This window comes from Dermacentor variabilis, chromosome 9 (genome assembly GCF_050947875.1).
Source record: "Dermacentor variabilis isolate Ectoservices chromosome 9, ASM5094787v1, whole genome shotgun sequence".
NCBI classification, from domain to species: Eukaryota; Metazoa; Arthropoda; class Arachnida; order Ixodida; family Ixodidae; genus Dermacentor; species Dermacentor variabilis.
The window spans coordinates 67,515,809-67,536,309 of record NC_134576.1 but is presented as its reverse complement, the minus strand read 5'-3'; positions in this window follow the sequence as shown (position 1 = coordinate 67,536,309).

Sequence of the window (20,501 nt, the reverse complement as noted above, 5' to 3'; positions counted from 1 at the left end):
AGGACCATGTACATAGCAAAGATTACATGCTGTTAGAACGTGCATGCTGTCCGCTTTCCATTTTCTGTGCATTCGCCCTCATGTTTCATATAGACATGATTTGGCATCTCCAATGAAAAAGTGTTGGAAGTCAGCGCAGTGCCTGTCGTCTGTGTCTTTGTGCTTAGCGCTGTACGTCACTCTACTATCATATCGATTGGAATTACCATGTAGTATATCCACGAAAAAGCAAGTATAGCAACAGTGGGGAGGTCGATAACAACTCCCCAAAAACGCACGCCCTACGATAACACATTAGCACTCATTTTTTGTGCTCTTTATGCCGCAGAAGCCATACTTTTGTTTATCTGTACTTTCATGTTTGTTTATCAGGTATTTATGTACACTATCAACTATTCGTCTTTACAAAGAAAAAACGCTGATTTCAGAGTTTAATCAGAATTCGTGTTTATCTCGTCTTTCAAAAAAGAGATCGGTATTGCGTGGGCTCGCCCAGAATCATAGGCTAATTTCCAGCGAACCTACTTCTTATGACCAGGTTCGTCGAGAGTTGAAGTGTAAATAAACCACGCGTTACAAAACGTTGTAATGGTACATTTCTTTCGATAAAGCTAGAATGGAATGGAATGGTAAACTTTATTGACTCTTTTAAGGTTTTAGCGGGTCGAGGCCGAAGTCTTAATTCTTGAAGCTTGGGTCCTCTTCAGCCATGGATGGGCCCCTAGTCCAGGGCTCCACTAAGCCCTGGACACGCGTGCGCTATTGCAGTTCTTTGAGCCTCTAGGTCGCGGCTGGTGAGCCAGCTCTCCCATTGCTCCGCACTTGGTGTTATGTGTTTGTGGAAATCCTGGTTTCTTGTACACTCCCATGTAATGTGGTATAATGTTGGTTTTGCTCCACACCACGGACAGGTTGCGCTATACTGCGTCGGGAACATCGTACTTAGTATGTGTAAGTTTGGGAAGGAGGCCGTTTGCAGTCTCCGCCATCCTGCACCCTCCTCCTTTTTAATGCTTTATGTGGTGGGAGATATTGATATCTTAGCCCCTTATAGAGGTAAAATAGCTCTGAACAGCTGTTCCCGCAGTTGATCTGTGGCCCCTCTGGGGCGGTTGACGTTCCTGCTGGGCTGATCATCCCTCGAGCTACGCTGTCTGCCCCTTCGTTGCCCCTGATCCCTGCGTGGCTTGGTATCCAGATAATGTTATGTGTGGGTTGTCCCTCAGCGATTCGAACTCTGCTGAGGATCTTGAGCGCCGTGTTACTAATTCTGCCTCTTATATAGCTCCGGCACGCCTCTTGTGAAAGCTAGAAATAAAGTTATTACATGACAGCAAATTGGACCTAAATGGTTGTTATAAACGTCTTCCGGTTCATGCCGGTGAATTATATGGCCCTCTTAAAGCTCCCCATCTACACTCTGGAGCGCTTGCATTAGGAAGTTATTGCGAAGGACATATTTCACGGAAACATACTGAGTTTTTTTTTTTTTTATGAGCATAAGCAATAATGTTTTCTAACCGCCGTGGTTGGTTTCTGCCGATGGTGTTGGGCTGCTCAGCAAGAGGTCCCGGGATCGAATCACGGTCACGGCGGCCGGATTTCGGTTGGGGAAAATTGCGAAAACACCCGTGTACTTTAGCATATTTCCTTATAGTCATATTGCTTTTTTTTTGCACGTAAAGACGCATAATTCAATTTTCAAACAATATTTTCCTAAAACAAACAGAAGATCTCTCGTACAATTCTCCATATATATTATGTCTGCATAGTAAAAAATTCCGGGATTGTGTTCCGTGCTTGGTTCGGGAACAAACCACGTGGCGATGATAACGATAGTGGCGACGGCTGCAGAAGGGCGCTATGAATCATCACACGTGGGAAAACCACGGTCGCGGTTCAATTTTCACTGTGCACTCAAGGAAGGGCCTTTTGTGTCTGACGAACAAAGGTTCGCCCACCACTACCAGCGCTCACAGGTGTGTAAGAATTCTCGGAACATAGAATGCACTTGGAGTTGAACTAGAAATTTCTCTGACCCATTGTGGGTTTCCTGGATATCCAAACCATGTTTCTTTGAACACGAGGACGCCTTGAGTGTTTCTGCTCATTCTAAGTATATGCTGCTTACACCTTGTGATCATACCCAGGCGACTACACCAAGCAAACCCTTCCTGGGATGAGTGTGCCATTGTTATGAATGGAAAGCTGGGAGCGCATTCTGTGAACTGGGACCCATTTAGTCCTAACCCATCCTGCACACTACTCAACTGCTAGAGCAGCCCACAGTTCTCTGGCAGAGTATATACACTTCTAGGAAACTCGCAGCCGGGTCTGCGTTTTACTGTCGCACACTGGCAATTTCCTTACAAGTAACGAGTAAGAAACGACTTGTTCTTGAAACCTTCCAGGGTATAGATAGGTATGCAAAATGTAGTCAAACCTTTTTTTTTCATTTTTTTATGCGCAGCACGATTTGCCGTAGGCCGAAGCCATATTCTGAGTCGTTGCCTTTCCGTTGTTTTCAATCGCAGCGTATATCGCCACGTCGTATTTCCATGATTTCCTGCTGTCGTTAGTCCTTGAACCTCAATTGCCTAACAGCTACATTTGAAATGTTATCTCAACTTTTTGGCAGCCGCACTGCGTAAGGTAGAGTAGTCTTGGTGAAGAATTAATTCTTTCAACAAGTCTTCTTCCATTCGTTTACTCATAAAGCATGTCGGAATTTTAAAAAATACATGAATAGAAGTATGTTCACCTGTGTATGATCAAGGACACTATAAAATGTTAAGAATGCCTGGTGAAATTGGGCTGCTTTTATACCTATCTTTCTGCGAAGTGAAGCAGAGAACGCCTATTGGACAAGAGCGCTGAGGTGACTAAGTAAAACTCTAAGGTTTTGGGATGGAGCGTGGTTCTGATTATAATTTCGTTCCTTTCCGCCTAAATAAGGTTACAAAGACATCTGATATTCAGGAAAATGATATATAGTTAAAAGCGTCATGAACCAGTGGTGTCAATGACGTTTGAAGGAATGCCGTTTGATCGAACGCAGTGTCCTTGAAGAGGTCATGACAAGTTCATAAATATGGTGTAGCCACGCTAATTTCTTCGAACGTGCCTTACCTACACATAATGCCCCGCTAAACTAGCTTCTAAAAACTGAACGCAGAGATAGATTTCACTTTAAACTATGGCGTCACGATAATGCATTCTATTTTACAAACATGAAAAGTGCATGACACTCGGCGTTCATCTAGAGGAAGAACATGTGGCTCATTCAAAATCAAGGTGTGTGCTTCGGCTCATGTTTTGCCCCAGTCCTCAGTGAAATGTTATTAGCTGGGTATTACAAGTGCCCGAATGCTGACCTTGGCGAGACAAATAGTGTTATGCTATTCCCGTATGTTGAATGTTCTTTATTCATATTTCGTGCACAGCAGTGGGACGCCATGGAAAACGTGGAAAATATTTTCAACATTTTTTCTTCTTGAATGAATAACCTGGAATTGTTCACAAAACTTTCCTCGAACGACAAGCTGATGTATTTAGATTTACAGCTCTTGTTTATGCCGAAATATGTTTGATGGAAATATATATATCTCGCTCTGGAAAAGTCCTGCAGGTTTCTCTGACTACCCGCTCTCAGGCAAAGCGGAATCAATTGTGGGAGATGTTACGAAGAGAGAAAGATGTGCAAGACAAGCAACATTTTAGGATGAATGCAAGGGGGGGATTTCTGCTTTACCTTGTGTTCCCTAGGCTTCGCATCGGCAAAAAAGAATGGGTAAACCTGTATTTATAACACTTCAGATTACACTTCCGGGCTGCGCTGTAAGAAGAAACTTTAAAAAAGGATGTAAAATGCACCATGGGAATTGTCCATCACGCTATTTTTCGCCGCGATCTAATCTTCAACGAGCACAAATGGGATGCATTTGCAATCGCCCAAGAGAGCCCGAGAATTCGATGCGCGTCTCTAGCTAGAAGCCTTGCAATCGCTGTCCGGTGAAAAATATTTTGTGAGTGAACTTATATTACCAGACTAGATAAATAATAGCAGTTCCTCTTGAGATAATGTGTGTTCTTTCACTTTTGCTTACGAATTTATTTCAAACCCTGTCTATTTCTCCTCGGTTTTGCCTGTGTGGTTGACTCACGCACGCACTTCCATCATTATAGATATGCCATGACTCTATGAGTCATGGCATATCTATATGGTGGAAGTGCGTGTATGAGTCAGCTCTCGATTACTTTACACAAGGAAGAGATTAAGTGCCTTGACAGTTATCTCTCACATAGACCGGCACGCGTAACCGATTGACACGTGGTGATACCATTCCTGAGCTCGCGCAGATCAGTTTTTTGTCTTCTTTCTTTTTTCGCCTTAGTGCTCCCTTCAGTTGATAATCGGCGTTCGTGTTGTCCAATTCTCTGCTCTTGTGTCCCGCTTGCACGCCTCACGTCTTTTTTGCATAAAGAACATGAAGGTGTCAGAATAATCCGGAGTCCGCCACTATGACGCGCCCCGTAAAAAGATCGTGTTTTTGGTACGCCAGTTTCAATTTAGTTGCAGTACAGTAAAAGTTAAACATTACTGCAATTAAAGATTAACACTTCTGTCAGGATGCGATATTCTATGTGAAGGTGTGATAATGCTCAACCCTCTCACAAATTATGAACAATGGCGCACAACGACGCCTGAAGCAAACGCATAGCCCTGTGTGCTCTGTGCACTACGCAGACAAACAGCAATGGTGCGTCCAAGCCAAGGCTTAACATAAACTCTCGTATTGGAGTAAACGCTGGAGAAATTACACACTCGCCAACAATACCACGGCTAATTATGGTCAATCGAACTAAACAGCATAGAAGGCTTCGCCCACAACGATTCCCACAATGCATGGGATGCGCATATTTTTACGCTAACGCGTCCTCCGAAACGACCCAACTCCTCGCGGAGCCATGGATTGTCTTCCACATAATATAGGCTGTTCGAAAACCCGTTGGCAGTCGGAATTTCGCTTTCGCACACTCGTAATTTCCTGATAAGTAACGAGTGAGAAAGGACATGGATGTGAATAATATAGGAAAAGGTTCTTTACTTCTTTACACGGCACGTTTAGCCGTAAGCTGGTGCCGTATTCTGATTCGTAGCGTTTTCGCATTTTAAAAGTGCAGCGTATATCACCGCGTTGTATATCCAAGAATTTCTGACGGCGTTAGCCCTTGAACCGTAAGTTCCTATCAGCCTTATATCAAAAGATGTCTGAACATTATCGGTGCCTAACTGCGTAAAGCAGATTTGTTTTGATAAATAAGCCTTTCAGCAAGCCTTCTTACTATTAGTCGCCCATAAAAGTGTCAGAATTGAAGAAAGTACAAAAGTGGAAGTCCGTGCACGTTGTAAAATCAAAGGGACTGCGAAATGTAAAAAAAAAATGGCAAGTGAAATGCAACAATTTTTATATCTATATTTCTGTAAATTAAACCAATGAAGGCCTAATCGAGAAGAGCGCTGGAGAGAGCTGTGTTTGGGGAGAGGGCAGATGTACGGGTGGTGCTTCTCAGTATAACTTTTTTCTATTTCAGCACAGAATGAAAGTGTCCGTTCATAGGCCCGTGTACTGTGCGATGTCAGGTGCATGTTAAGGATCCCAAGGAGGACGAAAATTATCCCCAGCCCTCCACTACGGTGACGCTCATAGCCTTCACTATAAACATTCAACACCTATAACACCTACAAACCTAAGTCAATGCCGAATAAAGAGTGCAGTTATTTGTCAAGCTACTTCACCCAGAACTCGTTCTTGTGTTTATTGTTCACTTTAGGCCTTTTTGTTCCTAGAGAGCGATTCCTGAGTCGATGTATATTCCTGGGACATTCTTTCCTACACCCGGCTACATGCGCATTTAATATCCTGAAAAACGAAACTTACTAAAAAGCATTATGATTCAGTGGTGTCCGTGACGTTTCATCGAATGCCGTTTTACCGAACGCCGGTTCAAAGAGGCCATGACGTGGACATGAAAATGTTGTGTGCGCCGTAATTTCGTCAAACCTGGTTTAACTACAAGTAATGGCAACGCTGATGCGGCATGTGCAAACACAAGGCTGAAACAGCTATTCACTTTACTCTATGACGTCCTGCTACTGAACTCTAGTTTGCTAACACGAAACATGCATGCCGTTCGACGTTCGTCGTGACGAAGGGAAAATGGTTGATTCAAAATAGGGGTGTGTACATTGGGTCGTGTTTATCGCCACATAATGTATATGATTGAACAGTGTTTCTTGAGTTGATGCGTGTTCTCGCGCGTGTGATTACCCAGATATTCAGGCTATTTGTCTTTCCAACTTTCCCCACTCTCCAACAGAAATTAGGTTTCCACCATTTGAGCGACAAACCTAGTTTTAAGCTTATGCTCGGTCCTGTCGCCTTCTTGCTTCTTTCCTACAACCTTTGTTATAAAACAGATTTTTCCTTGTTAGAAGGCATCAAGCAACGTAAGCAGACACGCTTTCAATATGGCTTAGACGCTTCGCAGAAGTACCGCGTATACAGACACACGCAATATTAAAAAAGAAGAATACTTCTTTGCATGAATATGAAGAAAGGCCTCCCGTTGAAGCACTTGAACGTCGACATGTACTAGCGACGAGCAGCTCAGTACATTTGTAGAATGACTGAGCGTGAACGAGGGAAAAACATGTTTGGCAAGGGGCGAGTTATTTCACGAGTTCCACAAAAACAGGCTGTTGGTAAGAAGAGTGTAAATCAGGTGTGTACACTTCACGAGGTAGACAGCATTCCTGTGAACAGAGCCAGTTGCCTCTTGCAGTTATTTCCTCATCTCGTATAGCTCCTCCACACCCAAAACGTACCCACCAAGAAGAAATGACTGTTGCCATTGAATGACCCTTGTGAGCCACCAAATTAGTGGGGTGTGCAGAGTCCTGGGGTCGTAAGACAAAACCATCGCATGGCGACAATGGCTCCTTAACAACAACAACAAAAAAAAAACTGCTCGTAAAAGAGGTGCACGAGCAAGAAACGACAAACACGTCTCGTCCACGTCTTTCTCGCGCAGTTTTTCGTTGGGATGGAACCACAACGACTCGCACAGTTCTCAGTTTTGATGAACAATCTTGTTCTGCAAGGCTGTGGTCTTAAGCATCATGGTTAGAAATCACCTTTTCTCCTCAATTGTTGGCAACATTTTTGCGAGATTTCTATCCTGAGCTTCTGTGAATTGCCTCTCAAATAAAATCCGACACTTAGGCCTCAGGAAATCGGTGTGTCTCCGTATTTTGTTCTCTCTGTAATTTTCGTTCGTCTTCCCTGCATTATTTAGTACAGAAAAGATCAGCTATATTTCTTTGTAGCATGTCTATTATAACATTTCACTTGTCTTTTTCGGCGCGATCACCTCCCTGCCAACGTCCTCCCCTGTTTCGTGACAAGGGAGAATGCAATGAAGTGTATTAACAACGATCTAATAAGTCTCCAGAGTCGCTCTTTTCTTCTACGTTGACAAGTGGGGAAGAGTAATGTTTGAGTACGTTGCTTATACGCGAATGAAAACGCCACTACGTCCCATTCTTGGTGACGTCGCACTCGTATTTCGGTGCAGGAAAAGATGACGAATTTCACAACACTTGACCAACATTGAACAAAAATAAACGCGACGCTGTCGAATACAGTACAAGCAGTATTAGAATGAGGCGCGTCTCTATCGTTCTACTGAAGCTTTCGGCGCAAGAACTGTACTGTTTTTTCTTCTTAGAATAGATAACCAAAAAGGAATGCAGACCGAACGTTAAAAAAAGACTATTGGTTACTTGAACCATTGAGTATGTTTTCAACCCGTACGGTAAATCATCGCGATTTGCGATGCCTTGATAGAAATATCATGAAATAGAGGCTTGCAAGAGTATTTTTCGTTTGCGATCAAGAAAACCTTGTACCAGAGGTTGCTATTATGGCTAGACAATATCCTGTGCTGCGCAATTGCATAGGAAGCGGCTTTCCGCATTTTGACATTACACACGCGTTACTTAAGGCGTATTTAGAAATGTCGGTTTTCAGTGATGGGTGCACAGTCGCAGTTTACACCAGGTGTTCAGTACACATCGTTTGCAAACCCGTTAACATGTGACATTCTTAAAAAACCTCTTGGTCGGCGAGTATTATTTTCGGTTTAGACACGCAAACGCAAACACATAAGAGTAAGAAAGCTAGCTGGAAAAAGCCTCCAGGAGTTGCTTTGTGACATCTGTGACATGGACGGAAGACGCGGGTAGGCACAATATCGATGAGCCAGTGATTTAATTACACTCGGCTTGTTTACAAAAATTGTATCTGGCAGCTCGGCAACATCAAGGTAATACAAGGGCTAGGAGTCATTTGACCGTTTACTAAAGAATTGCTTTGTATATTTAAGCGCATCTTTTGTTACATAAGTTCATCGTCTTTTTCAGGTAATGACTGCCGCAAATTCAGTTGCAGAATGGTTGCGTCAGTGTTACCTATGTCATAAAATATGCAGTGCTAAATTGAGGTTTTACTATTTGATGTAGAATTTTCCGCCCCCTTTGAAAGTGGCTTTCGATTAAGATATTTCCAAATAAGGTACCCCCACTACTCGAGGCAGGGATTCGATCCCGCGACCTCGTGCTCAGCAGCCCAACACCATAGCCACTGAGCAACCACGCGGGTAAAAACAAGCTGTAGAGGCACTTCCACACGGACATGTAATAGTTTTAGCAGCAGACTAGATTGGTCCGATGGCCGAATCCGCACAAAAAGCACTATTGTGATTATGGCCTAGTTATGTCACGGGTTCCACGAAAGTGTCTCTTAGTAAAGAAGGGCACGTAATCATGTGTGTCGACATTAAAAGGCAGAGCGCAATCGTTCCGAAACTTCCTTTTCTAGTCCCCGCAGGGGCGTCTGCGTCAGCAGGCGTTTGGTGTGTGGCGACACCACGTACCCGAGCACACGAGGGTTGGACCCTCCCGCGTATAGCCGTGCGCGGCTTAGCCGTGTCTGGGGAAAGGGGGATCCTGGAGGTTGAGCCGATGCTGGGTGTTTTGGACCTTTAAGGCCCCCCGGCGGAGGCAACACACCTCTTCGGCCTCGGCTTCACATAGACGGCACCTCCAGGCTGACCCACCTGGAGGAAATCGGCAGTCGCCTTTTCCTGTCCTCCTCTCCATTCTTCGTCTTTCTCTCCCACTTTTCCATCTTTCCTGTCTTCTCTTCACTTCTAATTACTTCCATATTTCCGGGCGGCAAGGGTTAACCTTGTGTAATATATCCAGTCTTGGGTATATATATATTAGGTTATAGTGGGAACGTACCGCTGGCGTACGCAGAATAGAATTTTTCTAATCCTGTGACGTCCCCAGGTTGGGCTCCGAGGTGGGCGGCGGGCATTCCTTCCGAATACACTAATCCTATATATGGCTTCAAATTTCCCCACACTCCCTGATCGCTCCCTGAAGAGGGGGCGCACCGATGAAACCTTCAACTTTCTCTTCAAACCAAAAGAAATATTCCCCAAGTACCACGTAATACATAGTCAACACGAAACCAAGACAGTCCGTACAATATCCCCGTTTGTGGTCGCAAAATGCCTGACAGAAGCAATCGGTTCTGGTTACAAAGTAACTAAGATGGGAAGCGGCGACCTTCTTCTGGAAGTGCGTGACAAGCTCCAATATAGCAAACTGACGAAACTTGTTGCGTTTGGTGACATTCCTGTATCTGTGGGCCCCCACCGGTCTATGAACACTGTGCGTGGTGTCATTTCTGATGACGACCTCCTTGATCTTAGTGAGAGCGAGCTGTTGGAAGGATGGCAAGACCAAAACGTGGTAAAGGTGCAACGAATTAAGTTAAGGCGGGACGACAAGGAAATTCCAACAAAGCATCTAATAATAACATTTGGAACAAGTGAACTACCTGATTCATTAGAGACAGGATATTGTAAACTACGCGTACGACCGTACATTCCCAATCCGCGCCGATGCTTCAAGTGTCAGCGTTTTGGGCATGGATCTCAGAGCTGCCGAGGGCGTGCCACTTGTGCAAAATGTGCATCTAAAGACCACTCTTCAGACAACTGTTCTTCCACAACCCACTGCGCTAACTGTGACGGAGACCACCCCGCCTATTCGCGATCGTGCCCGTCATGGAAGAAAGAGAAACAAATAATCGAACTGAAGATAAAACTAAACATCTCTTTTCCTGAAGCGCGCAAGCGTTTTAGTGTCAACAACCAATCGAATCCGTCCTACAGTGATGTGACGCGCCGGGGGGCAGTGCCACATCTTCTGGCGGCCGCGCAAGTCACACGGAGTGTGACGGCGGTTACGCCATCAGCCCCCCTGGCGGGAGCAGTCACTGCTCTTCCGCCCCCTACCACGAAGGGCCAGCAGACTTCCGAGCCTGCTGGTCCCAGGGCCACTGCTCGTGCAGACAGACCCGAAAAACCCCCGCGCGTGCCCGCTGAGCGGGCGTCATCCAGCGCCTCTGACGAGGCGATGGATGTCACAAAAACTTCTCCGGCGTCTCAGACGCCGAAGGAACGGCGTGGCTCCCTGGAGCGCGCCAAGAAAAAAGAAATACCCCGTATCAAGGGGCCTGGAAAGGTCCCTTGAGCCAACCTAATTGATCTCTTGACACACACCATAAAACACTTCCAATAGGGACACACAGATAATGCATTGGAATGTGAGAGGTTTATTACATAATCTTGATGATATTAAGGAACTCCTGCGCAGGTTTAATCCAAGGGTGCTGTGTGTGCAAGACACACACCTCAATCCTTCACATACTAACTTTCTCAAACAATATGCAATTTACCGCAAAGATCGCAGTGACGCTCTCGCCTCGTCAGGCGGTGTTGCTATTATAGTTGATAAGAGTATCGCCTGCCAACACTTACATCTGCAAACGTCCCTTGAGGCAGTGGCAGTCAGAGCCGTACTATTTGATAAGTTAGTAACGGTTAGCTCTCTGTACATCCCTCCATGCCATAAACTTTCCACAATAGAATTCCAGAGCTTTATCGCAGAACTCCCCGAACCTTACATTGTAGTGGGTGATTTAAACGCACATAACACCCTCTGGGGAGATTCTCGTTGTGATACGAGAGGGCGCTTATTAGAAAAGTTCCTGTTATCCTCCAATGCATGCTTACTAAACAAAAAAGAACCCACATTCTACAGCGTGGCTAACAAAACGTTCTCATCCATTGACTTAAGTATAACATCAAGTACACTAGTTCCATACCTGGAGTGGGACGTGATTAAAAATCCATATGGGAGTGACCATTTCCCAATTATCCTAAGATTAAGAGAAGGCGATAAGTGTTCCCCACATCTGCCACGTTGGAAGGTCGACTGTGCTGACTGGAAACGATACAGAGAGCTCACACATTTGACCTGGGATGAGATCTGTACTCTCTCAATCGATGATATAGTATCTTATTTGACGGCATTTATAACTGATGCTGCATCAATATGTATCCCTCAAACGAATGGATCACCCTCTAAACGGCGTATTCCTTGGTGGAATGAGCAGTGTAAGGAAGCCCGCAAAAATCAAAATAAGGCTTGGAGTCGCCTTCGCGACTGCCCAACTACCGAGAACTTGATTAGCTTCAAGAAAATAAAATCAGAAGGTAGAAGAACGCGCCGCCTTGCCAAAAGGGAAAGCTGGCAGAAATACATCTCTAGTATTAATTCTTATACAGACGAGGGAAAAGCCTGGAACAGGGTAAACAAAATAAAAGGCCGCGAAACTCATCCTCTACCATTGGTAAATACGCAAGGAGACACACTCATTGACCAAGCCGACTCTCTAGGAGTACATTTTGAAAGGATTTCTAGCTCATCCCACTATTCAGACACATTTCTGAGATACCGGCAACAAGCGGAACGACTGCCTCTGAGTCGGAAAGGAAATAGCAACGAACCTTACAACCGCCCATTTAACATGGCGGAATTTAAGGCTGCGCTGAATGGCTGTAACAAGTCCGCTCCAGGAAGTGACAGAATATTGTATATAATGATCAAACACCTACACCCTGAAACCCACAAAACACTACTGTCACTCTTCAACTCTGTGTTCTCTGCCGGGTACATTCCATCCGCCTGGAAGGAAGCAATAATTGTTCCAATACTAAAAGACGGCAAGGACCCAACTTCAGTCAACAGCTATAGGCCTATAGCGTTGACAAGTTGCCTATGTAAACTCTTTGAAAAAATGGTTAACCGACGTCTCCTTCATTTTCTTGAAAGTAACAAACTATTAGATCCCCTACAGTGTGGTTTCAGGGAAGGTAGATCCACAACTGATCACCTTGTCCGCATAGAGACGAATATTCGCGATGCTTTTGTACATAAGCAGTTCTTTTTGTCAGTATTTATTGATATGGAGAAGGCTTACGACACGACGTGGCGGTTCGGAATTCTCCGCGATCTGGCGGAAATGGGAGTCCGAGGTAATTTGCTGAATGTCATCCAAAGTTACCTGTCTAACCGCACGTTCCGCGTCAGAGTTGGTAATGTGCTATCTCGTCTATTTACACAGGAAACAGGTGTACCACAAGGTGGCGTGCTTAGCTGCACTCTATTCGTTATAAAAATGAACTCACTTTATACTATCATACCACGTACAATGTTTTATTCTGTGTATGTAGATGACGTACAAATAGGTTTTAAATCATGTAGTCTTTCCATCTGTGAGCGACATGTGCAGCTTGGGCTAAACAAATTGTCAATGTGGGCTGACGAGAATGGGTTTAAATTAAACCCGCAAAAAAGCACGTGTGTTCTCTTCTCGAACAAAAGAGGTATATTACCTGAACCCGCTATTTATCTTAATCGACAACAGCTCCCAGTGAGCCATGAACATAAATTTTTGGGCCTCATATTAGACACTAAATTAACATTTATCCCCCACTTGAAATATCTGAAGGCGAAGTGCATGAAGACAATGAATCTTCTGAAGCTCTTGTCCCGTACATCCTGGGGAAGTGACAGAAGATGCCTTTTGAGCCTGTATAAAAGTCTGATAAGGTCACGCCTTGACTATGGTGCTATAGTGTATAGTTCTGCTACGCCTAGTGCCTTGAAGATGTTAGATTCGATTCACCACTTGGGTATCCGTCTTGCTACAGGTGCCTTCAGGACTAGCCCTGTAGAGAGCCTGTACGTTGAATCGAACGAATGGTCTCTTCATCTACAAAGAGCATATTTATCTTTCTCTTACGCCTTGAAAGTTAAATCAGATATTCAGCATACATGTCATTCTGCAATTAGCGACTTGTCCACTGCCAGGCTATTCCGTAACCGCCCAGCCATCAGGCCTCCTCTGTCCCTCCGAGTGGAAGCACTGTCAGTAGAAACAGGCGTCCCTTTTGTAGAAAATATCCCAATGGCTCCTATTCGGTTCCCACCGCCTTGGGAGTGGCAAACTATCCAATGTGACACATCTTTCCTAGAAATATCGAAACGAGCGCCTGAGGCTCACATAAAATCACATTTTCTTGAACTAAAAGAGAAGTATTGCTGTGCTGAATTCTACACGGATGCTTCGAAGTCTGCTGATGGTGTTGCTTACGCAGCTCTTGGACCATCATTTTCGATATCTGGGACACTAAACCCACACACAAGCATCTTTACAGCGGAAGCATACGCTATACTCTCGGCTATTAAACACATCAGGCTCACAAACATCGCTAAGGCTGTTCTCTTCACAGACTCGTTAAGTGTCGTGAGAGCACTAATTAGTTTACAAAAACATAAGAATTCCGTTTTGAATGAGCTGTATAACTTATTGTGCGCCCTATATATGTGCAATCAAGTGATTGTCATATGCTGGGTACCCGGTCACAAAGGTATAAAAGGGAACGAAGCAGCTGACGAACGCGCTACATCCGTAACTTTTAGCGACAGAGATGGAAATATTCCCATCCCTGCTACAGACCTAAAGCCTTTTCTACGCCGTAAATTAAGGAATCATTGGCAAGGCAAGTGGGATACACAAGTAATGAATAAGCTTCACATAATAAAACCAAAACTGGGGAACTGGATCAGTGGGAAAACAGCACGTTACAAGGAAGTAATTCTTTGCCGACTAAGGATAGGCCACACATACGGTACTCACTCTTATCTCTTGACTGGAGGCGATCCCCCGACTTGTGGTAAGTGCGGCAATAGTCTCACAGTACTCCATGTTCTTATTCAATGCCCTGCAATAGAAACAGAGAGGAAAAAGTATTTTCCTTCTGCATATCGTGAAAATACACCCCTTCACCCTGCATTTTTTCTTAGTGATGAACCGCTTTTTAACATGAAATTAGTCTTACAGTTTTTATTGGAAACAGATACTCTCAAAATCATTTCGACAGGAAATTTTTAGCACAGGACTAACAGCCCTTCTAATAAAAGGGCTCTCTTGAGGTTCTACTATCACTGTTATGTGTTGCCTTGTTCCATCATGTTTTTTAAAGAAACCCATTTGCCATCGTCCCTGCCCTAATCAGTGTCATCATTTTAGTACCTATTTATTTTACGCCATTTACAGCGACAGTTTTTAGGCCTTTTTACAGCCATGTCACATTTACCATGATAAATCCACTATCCACTGCATTCACAATACATTGTTAAATTTACCTTTTGGCATGGCGCTCTTTGGTCATACTTGGCCCTTGCGCCATTAAACACCACATATCATCATCATCCTTTTCTAGTCCTGCCACAAGCATAAGTTGCTCAGCAGGGTGGAATATACTGTTGCCAGTCAATAATCTTTATCAGCGTGGACCAAATTTGAGGGGAGTGAAGGGTTTTGAGATGGTATAACGAAACCATTGAATGGGAACAATACCTTGTTCTGCTAGGCTTTAGTATAATTTTATTCTTGCAATGCATGTATTTATAATGTAATTAGCTTCTGTATTTTCATGAACATTGTTGCAAGGTATCTATACCGAGCTTCTGGGAATTGCCTTTCCAATAAACTGCGAAACTTAAGCTTCACGATATCTGTGTCCACGTATTTTGTCGTCCCTGTCGAGTGTGTTGATTTTCCCTGCGTTCTTCGTGTAGAATAAATAAGCAATATTTCTTGGTAAAATGACTATCAGATTCAATATGGATGAAATCCTTCCGTCGATGGAATCTACAGGAATGATTTATCTCCAGAGTCGCTCTTTTCTTCTACGTCGACAAGTGGAGAACACCAATATTTGAATGATTTGTTTGCTTAAAGGGACTGGCAACAAGTTTTCATGTCACTCATTTTTAAGTGCAATGAAGAGCTTACCGATTAGATTATTAATCATGAAGTTGTCATGCGGGAAACGCCTTGGAATATTTATTATTACCTATTATATTATGATGCTGCGACTCAAGCTTTCTGCAATGTTAAATTTTTTTTCTGCGATAAAAGCTACCTGTTTCCGTGGTTTCCTGTACAACTTCTTCGGCATTTAACATTTAAAACAAAAGGACTCGGATCGGAAACGATACAACGCCTTTACACGTGATACGCAATTCAGCGTGTTGGCGTCGGCAAGCGTGCACTCAAGACTTCCGAAGCACATAATAAAGCGCAAGATTCTAATAATATACCAATTGCAATTTTAGCAATAACTGTGGAGTACCTAGTAACAGTCGACTTACGTACAGCAATTTTATAGAGTACATCCGAAGTACCAAGATTTCACCGCCAGGCGTCTACACTTACTGGTTTTTGAGAATTCCTTCGCCTACAATTCTACAATGTCTACAATTCCTACTTAAATCGCGAAAGTGTGGCGTAACATCGGGAATATGATGCTGGATTCTCTCGCTATAAATCATGGTCGTTTCAACTCCATGAACTTCTCACAACACATTCGGGTGAGTTCCTTTAAGCGAGTGAAAACTCCACTATGTCATATACTCGTTCCCTTCACACTAGTATTTAACTACTGGAAAACGTTACGACTTTGGTAACACTTGAACAACACTCACCAGAAATAAACTTTGCACTGTCGAATACAGTGCAGGCCATTTCTGAGTAGAGCGCGTCTTCGTCGTTGTACTGGAGCTCTCAGAACAACAACGGCACCGTTTTTCATGCTGAAATAGTTAGCTAGAAAGGAATACACATCGCACATAAAGAAAATGTTGTTGTTACTTGAATCACTGAGCGTGTTTTTAACCCGTACTGTTCATAATTGCGATTTCCGTAGTCTTGATAGAAATTCCGTACAATACGGCGTTGCAAAATATTTTTTTTTTTGCGATCACGAAAGCCTTGTACCAGTGATTTATATCACGACCAGACAAAACATGTGCTCCGCAATTGCATTGCAAGTGGCTTTCTGCATTTTGACGTTCCCCGCAGGGGCGTCTGCGTCAGCAGGCGTTTGGTGTGTTGCGACACCACGTACCCGAGCACACGAGGGTTGGACCCTCCCGCGTGTAGCCGTGCGCGGCTTAGCCGTGTCTGGGGAAAAGGGGATCCTGGGGGTTGAGCCGAAGCTGGGTGTTTGGACCTTTAAGGCCCCCCGGCGGAGGCAACACACCTCTTCGGCCTCGGCTTCACATAGACGGCACCCCCGGACTGACCCACCCGGGGGAAATCGGCAGTCGCCTTTTCCTGTCCTCCTCTCCAATCTTCGTCTTTCTCTCTCGCCTTTTTCATCTTTCCTGTCTTCTCTTCACTTCTGCTAACTTCCTAGTCTCCCGGCGGCAAGGGTTAACCTTGTGTAGCTAGCCAGCCTTGGTTATGCTGTATTTGGTTATAGCAGCGATGTACGGCTGGCGTTGGCAGGGTTTCTCTAGCAGAAACTCCTGTCACGTCCCCCTGTTGGGCTCCATGGTGGGTGGTCGGCATCGCGGCCGAAAACCCTACTGTACTCATGGAAAACGCTTTTCCTAAACTCCCTGATCGCCCTCACAAACGAGGGCGCACCGAAGATCTCTTTCAGTTTTTCGGACGACAAGTCCAGAACTTTCCTAGATATCATGTAATCCACTCAGAAAACCCAGACAAACTAGTGCGTAACATTTCACCGTTCCTTGTTTCGAAGTCTCTAACTGAAGTTTTTGGAACAGGATATAAGGCGTCGAGAATGACAAGTGGTGATCTTCTCTTGGAGCTCCACGATAAGAATCAGTACGAGAAACTGGCGAAACTTGTCTCATTTGGGGAGACCCAAATAACAGTTACTCCGCACCGAACCATGAACACCACACGCGGCGTTGTCTCGGACGATGACATGCTAGAGTTAACTGAAGCTGAACTCTTGGAGGGTTTCAGTGAACAGAATGTCATAAATGTAAAGCGAATTAAGATCAGGCGAGACGGTAAAGATATCAATACGAAACACCTGATACTCACTTTCGGTTCAAGTGTCCTCCCCGAGTCCGTCGAGGCCGGTTATATCAAACTTCGTGTTAGGCCATACGTGCCCAATCCTCTCAGATGCTTTAAGTGCCAAAGGTTCGGCCACAGTTCACAGAACTGTCGAGGCCGGCTGACATGTGCCAAGTGCAGTGACAAAGAACATTCCTCCGAAACGTGCCAGAACACTCCACATTGTGTCAACTGTGAGGGCGAGCATGCCGCATACTCGCGGTCCTGCCCGTCCTGGAAAAGAGAAAAAGAGATTGTCACAATCAAAGTCAAAGAAAATATATCTTTCAAGGAGGCACGTAGGCGGGTGTCATACCTGTCTAAGAGCAGCTTTGCCGATGTGGCGCGTAAGGGGGCAGCGTCACAACGGCTTCCGGCGGCTGTCCGACCCACAGGCAGTGAGTCGGCAGTTACGCCATCTGCCCCCGCGGCGGTTGCAGCTAGCGCTGCTCCGTCAACCGAGGAGAAGGGACCATCCACCCCGAAGGTGGGTGCAGCCGAGGCTGCCCCAACCTCCGAGGCCCCTTCCAGCGCTGGCAACGGCCAGCGCACCCAAATCCCTCAGGGAGCCCCATCGACCTCCGGGCTGGTGGGCGCAGGGGTCTTGCCCTCCAAGGCGGGACTCCCTCTGAAAACCTCTCGCTCGCAAGAGCGCTTGTCCGGCGCCTCACACGAGGCAATGGACACTACACCTGTCCCCAAGGCGCACCAAACGCCTAAGGAGCGTCGAGAATCGCTCGAACGCTTCAGAAAGAACAAAACACCTATTACAGGGCCTCGAAAGGGCTCTGTAATATAAGGCATCCACTCCGTTTCCGTAAACACAGCACCAATTTACCTTAAACATGGATACACAAATAATTCAATGGAACATCAGGGGTCTCCTTAGAAACCTTGATGATTTGCAAGAACTCATCCACAAACATAATCCAAAAGTGCTGTGTTTACAGGAAACACACTTAAAATCTAAACACACAAACTTTCTCCGTACTTATGTTACGTTTCGCAAAGATCGCGATGATGCCGTCGCATCATCGGGTGGTGTTGCGATTCTTACTCATAGAAGTATTGCGTGTCAACTTTTACAGCTACAAACGCCCCTTGAAGCAGTGGCGGTTCGAGTTGTCCTACTAAACAAACTCATCACCATTTGCTCCCTTTACATACCCCCGCATTACCAACTGAACAAACATGAATTTCACTCCTTGATCGATCAATTGCCAGAACCTTATGCTGTTCTTGGCGATTTCAATGCGCACAGCTCCCTGTGGGGCGACTCTCGTATAGATGCGCGAGGTCGCCTTATTGAACAGTTACTTTTTTCTTCCGGAGCGTGCCTTCTCAACAAGAAAGAACCCACGTATTACTCTCTTGCAAACCGATCCTTTTCGTCAATAGATCTTAGTTTAGTCTCCCCGTCTGTACTGCGTGAACTTGAATGGGAAGTTACCGACAACCCTTACGGTAGCGACCACTTCCCTATACTGCTAAGATCATATAAAGAAAACGAATATCCACCATACGCTCCTAGGTGGAAGATTGAGACAGCTGATTGGGAGAAATTTCGATCTCTAACTAGTATCTCATGGGCTGACCTGTCTTCGTTAGGAATTGACGCTGCAGTTGAGTTTTTTACAGCATTCATAATAGATGTCGCATTTAAATGCATATCAGAAGTAAAAGGCTTGGCCTGCAAACGGCGTGTCTCATGGTGGAACGACGATTGTAGGATCGCTCGTAAAAAACAGAACAGGGCGTGGGGGCTGCTACGCGCTTCTCCCACTGCAGAGAATCTAGTTAACTTTAAAAAAGTAAAATCCGAAGGCAGGCGAACCCGCCGACAGGCCAGACGAGAAAGTTGGCATAAGTTTCTATCGAGTATTAACTCGTTCAGAGATGAGGCGAAAGCCTGGAACAGGGTCAATAGGATAAGAGGGCGACAAGCACATGCACTCCCTTTGGTAAACACAGAAGGCGATACCCTACAAGATCAGGCGGACTCACTTGGGGAGCACTTTGAGAGCGTGTCAAGTGCCAACCATTACTCGCAATCATTTCTCAAACATAAACAAATAGAAGAATGTAAGCCACTCATGAGAAAATGTCAACAGAATGAACCATACAACTGTCCTTTTAGCATTGCCGAGTTGAGAGCTGCCTTGAGCGCATGCAAGAGCTCTGCACCGGGATCTGACAGAATCGTGTATGAAATGATCAAAAACTTACATAAAGACACCCAAGTTACACTAGTCACAATTTTCAACACGATTTGGGCTGCGGGATACTTCCCGACTACATGGAAAGAAGCCATTGTGATCCCGGTTTTGAAACAAGGCAAAGATCCTTCCTCAGTGGCAAGTTACCGCCCGATAGCCCTGACAAGTTGCCTCTGTAAGGTATTTGAAAAAATGATCAATCGCCGTCTCGTGCATCTCCTAGAGTCCAGTAAAATGCTTGACCCATTTCAATGTGGTTTTCGGGAAGGGCGATGTACAACCGACCATCTTGTGCGCATCGAAGCGAGCATTCGCGATGCCTTCGTGCACAAGCAATCTTTCTTATCTGTATTTCTGGATATGGAAAAAGCGTACGACACAACCTGGCGGTACGGAATCCTGCGCGATCTTTCCGCGCTAGGTATCCGCGGCAATATGCTAAATACTATAGAGAGCTACTTAGAGAACCGTACATTTCGAGTGAAAATAGGTCCTGCACTGTCGCGTACATTTATACAGGAAACTGGGGTACCCCAGGGTGGCGTACTCAGCTGCATGCTCTTTGTCGTAAAGATGAACACGCTTCGTGCATCTTTACCACCAGCTATTTTCTATTCCGTCTACGTAGACGATATACAAATAGGTTTTAAATCCTGCAACCTCACAGTCTGCGAGAGACAAGTACAGCACGGTTTGAACAAGGTGTCACAGTGGGCAGAGAAAAATGGATTTAAAATCAATCCTCACAAGAGTTCTTGTGTTCTGTATTCAAGAAAGAGAGGCCTGGTTCCGGATCCTTGCTTACAACTGTGTGGACAACAGATACCTGTAAACAAAGAACACAAATTTCTAGGTGTTA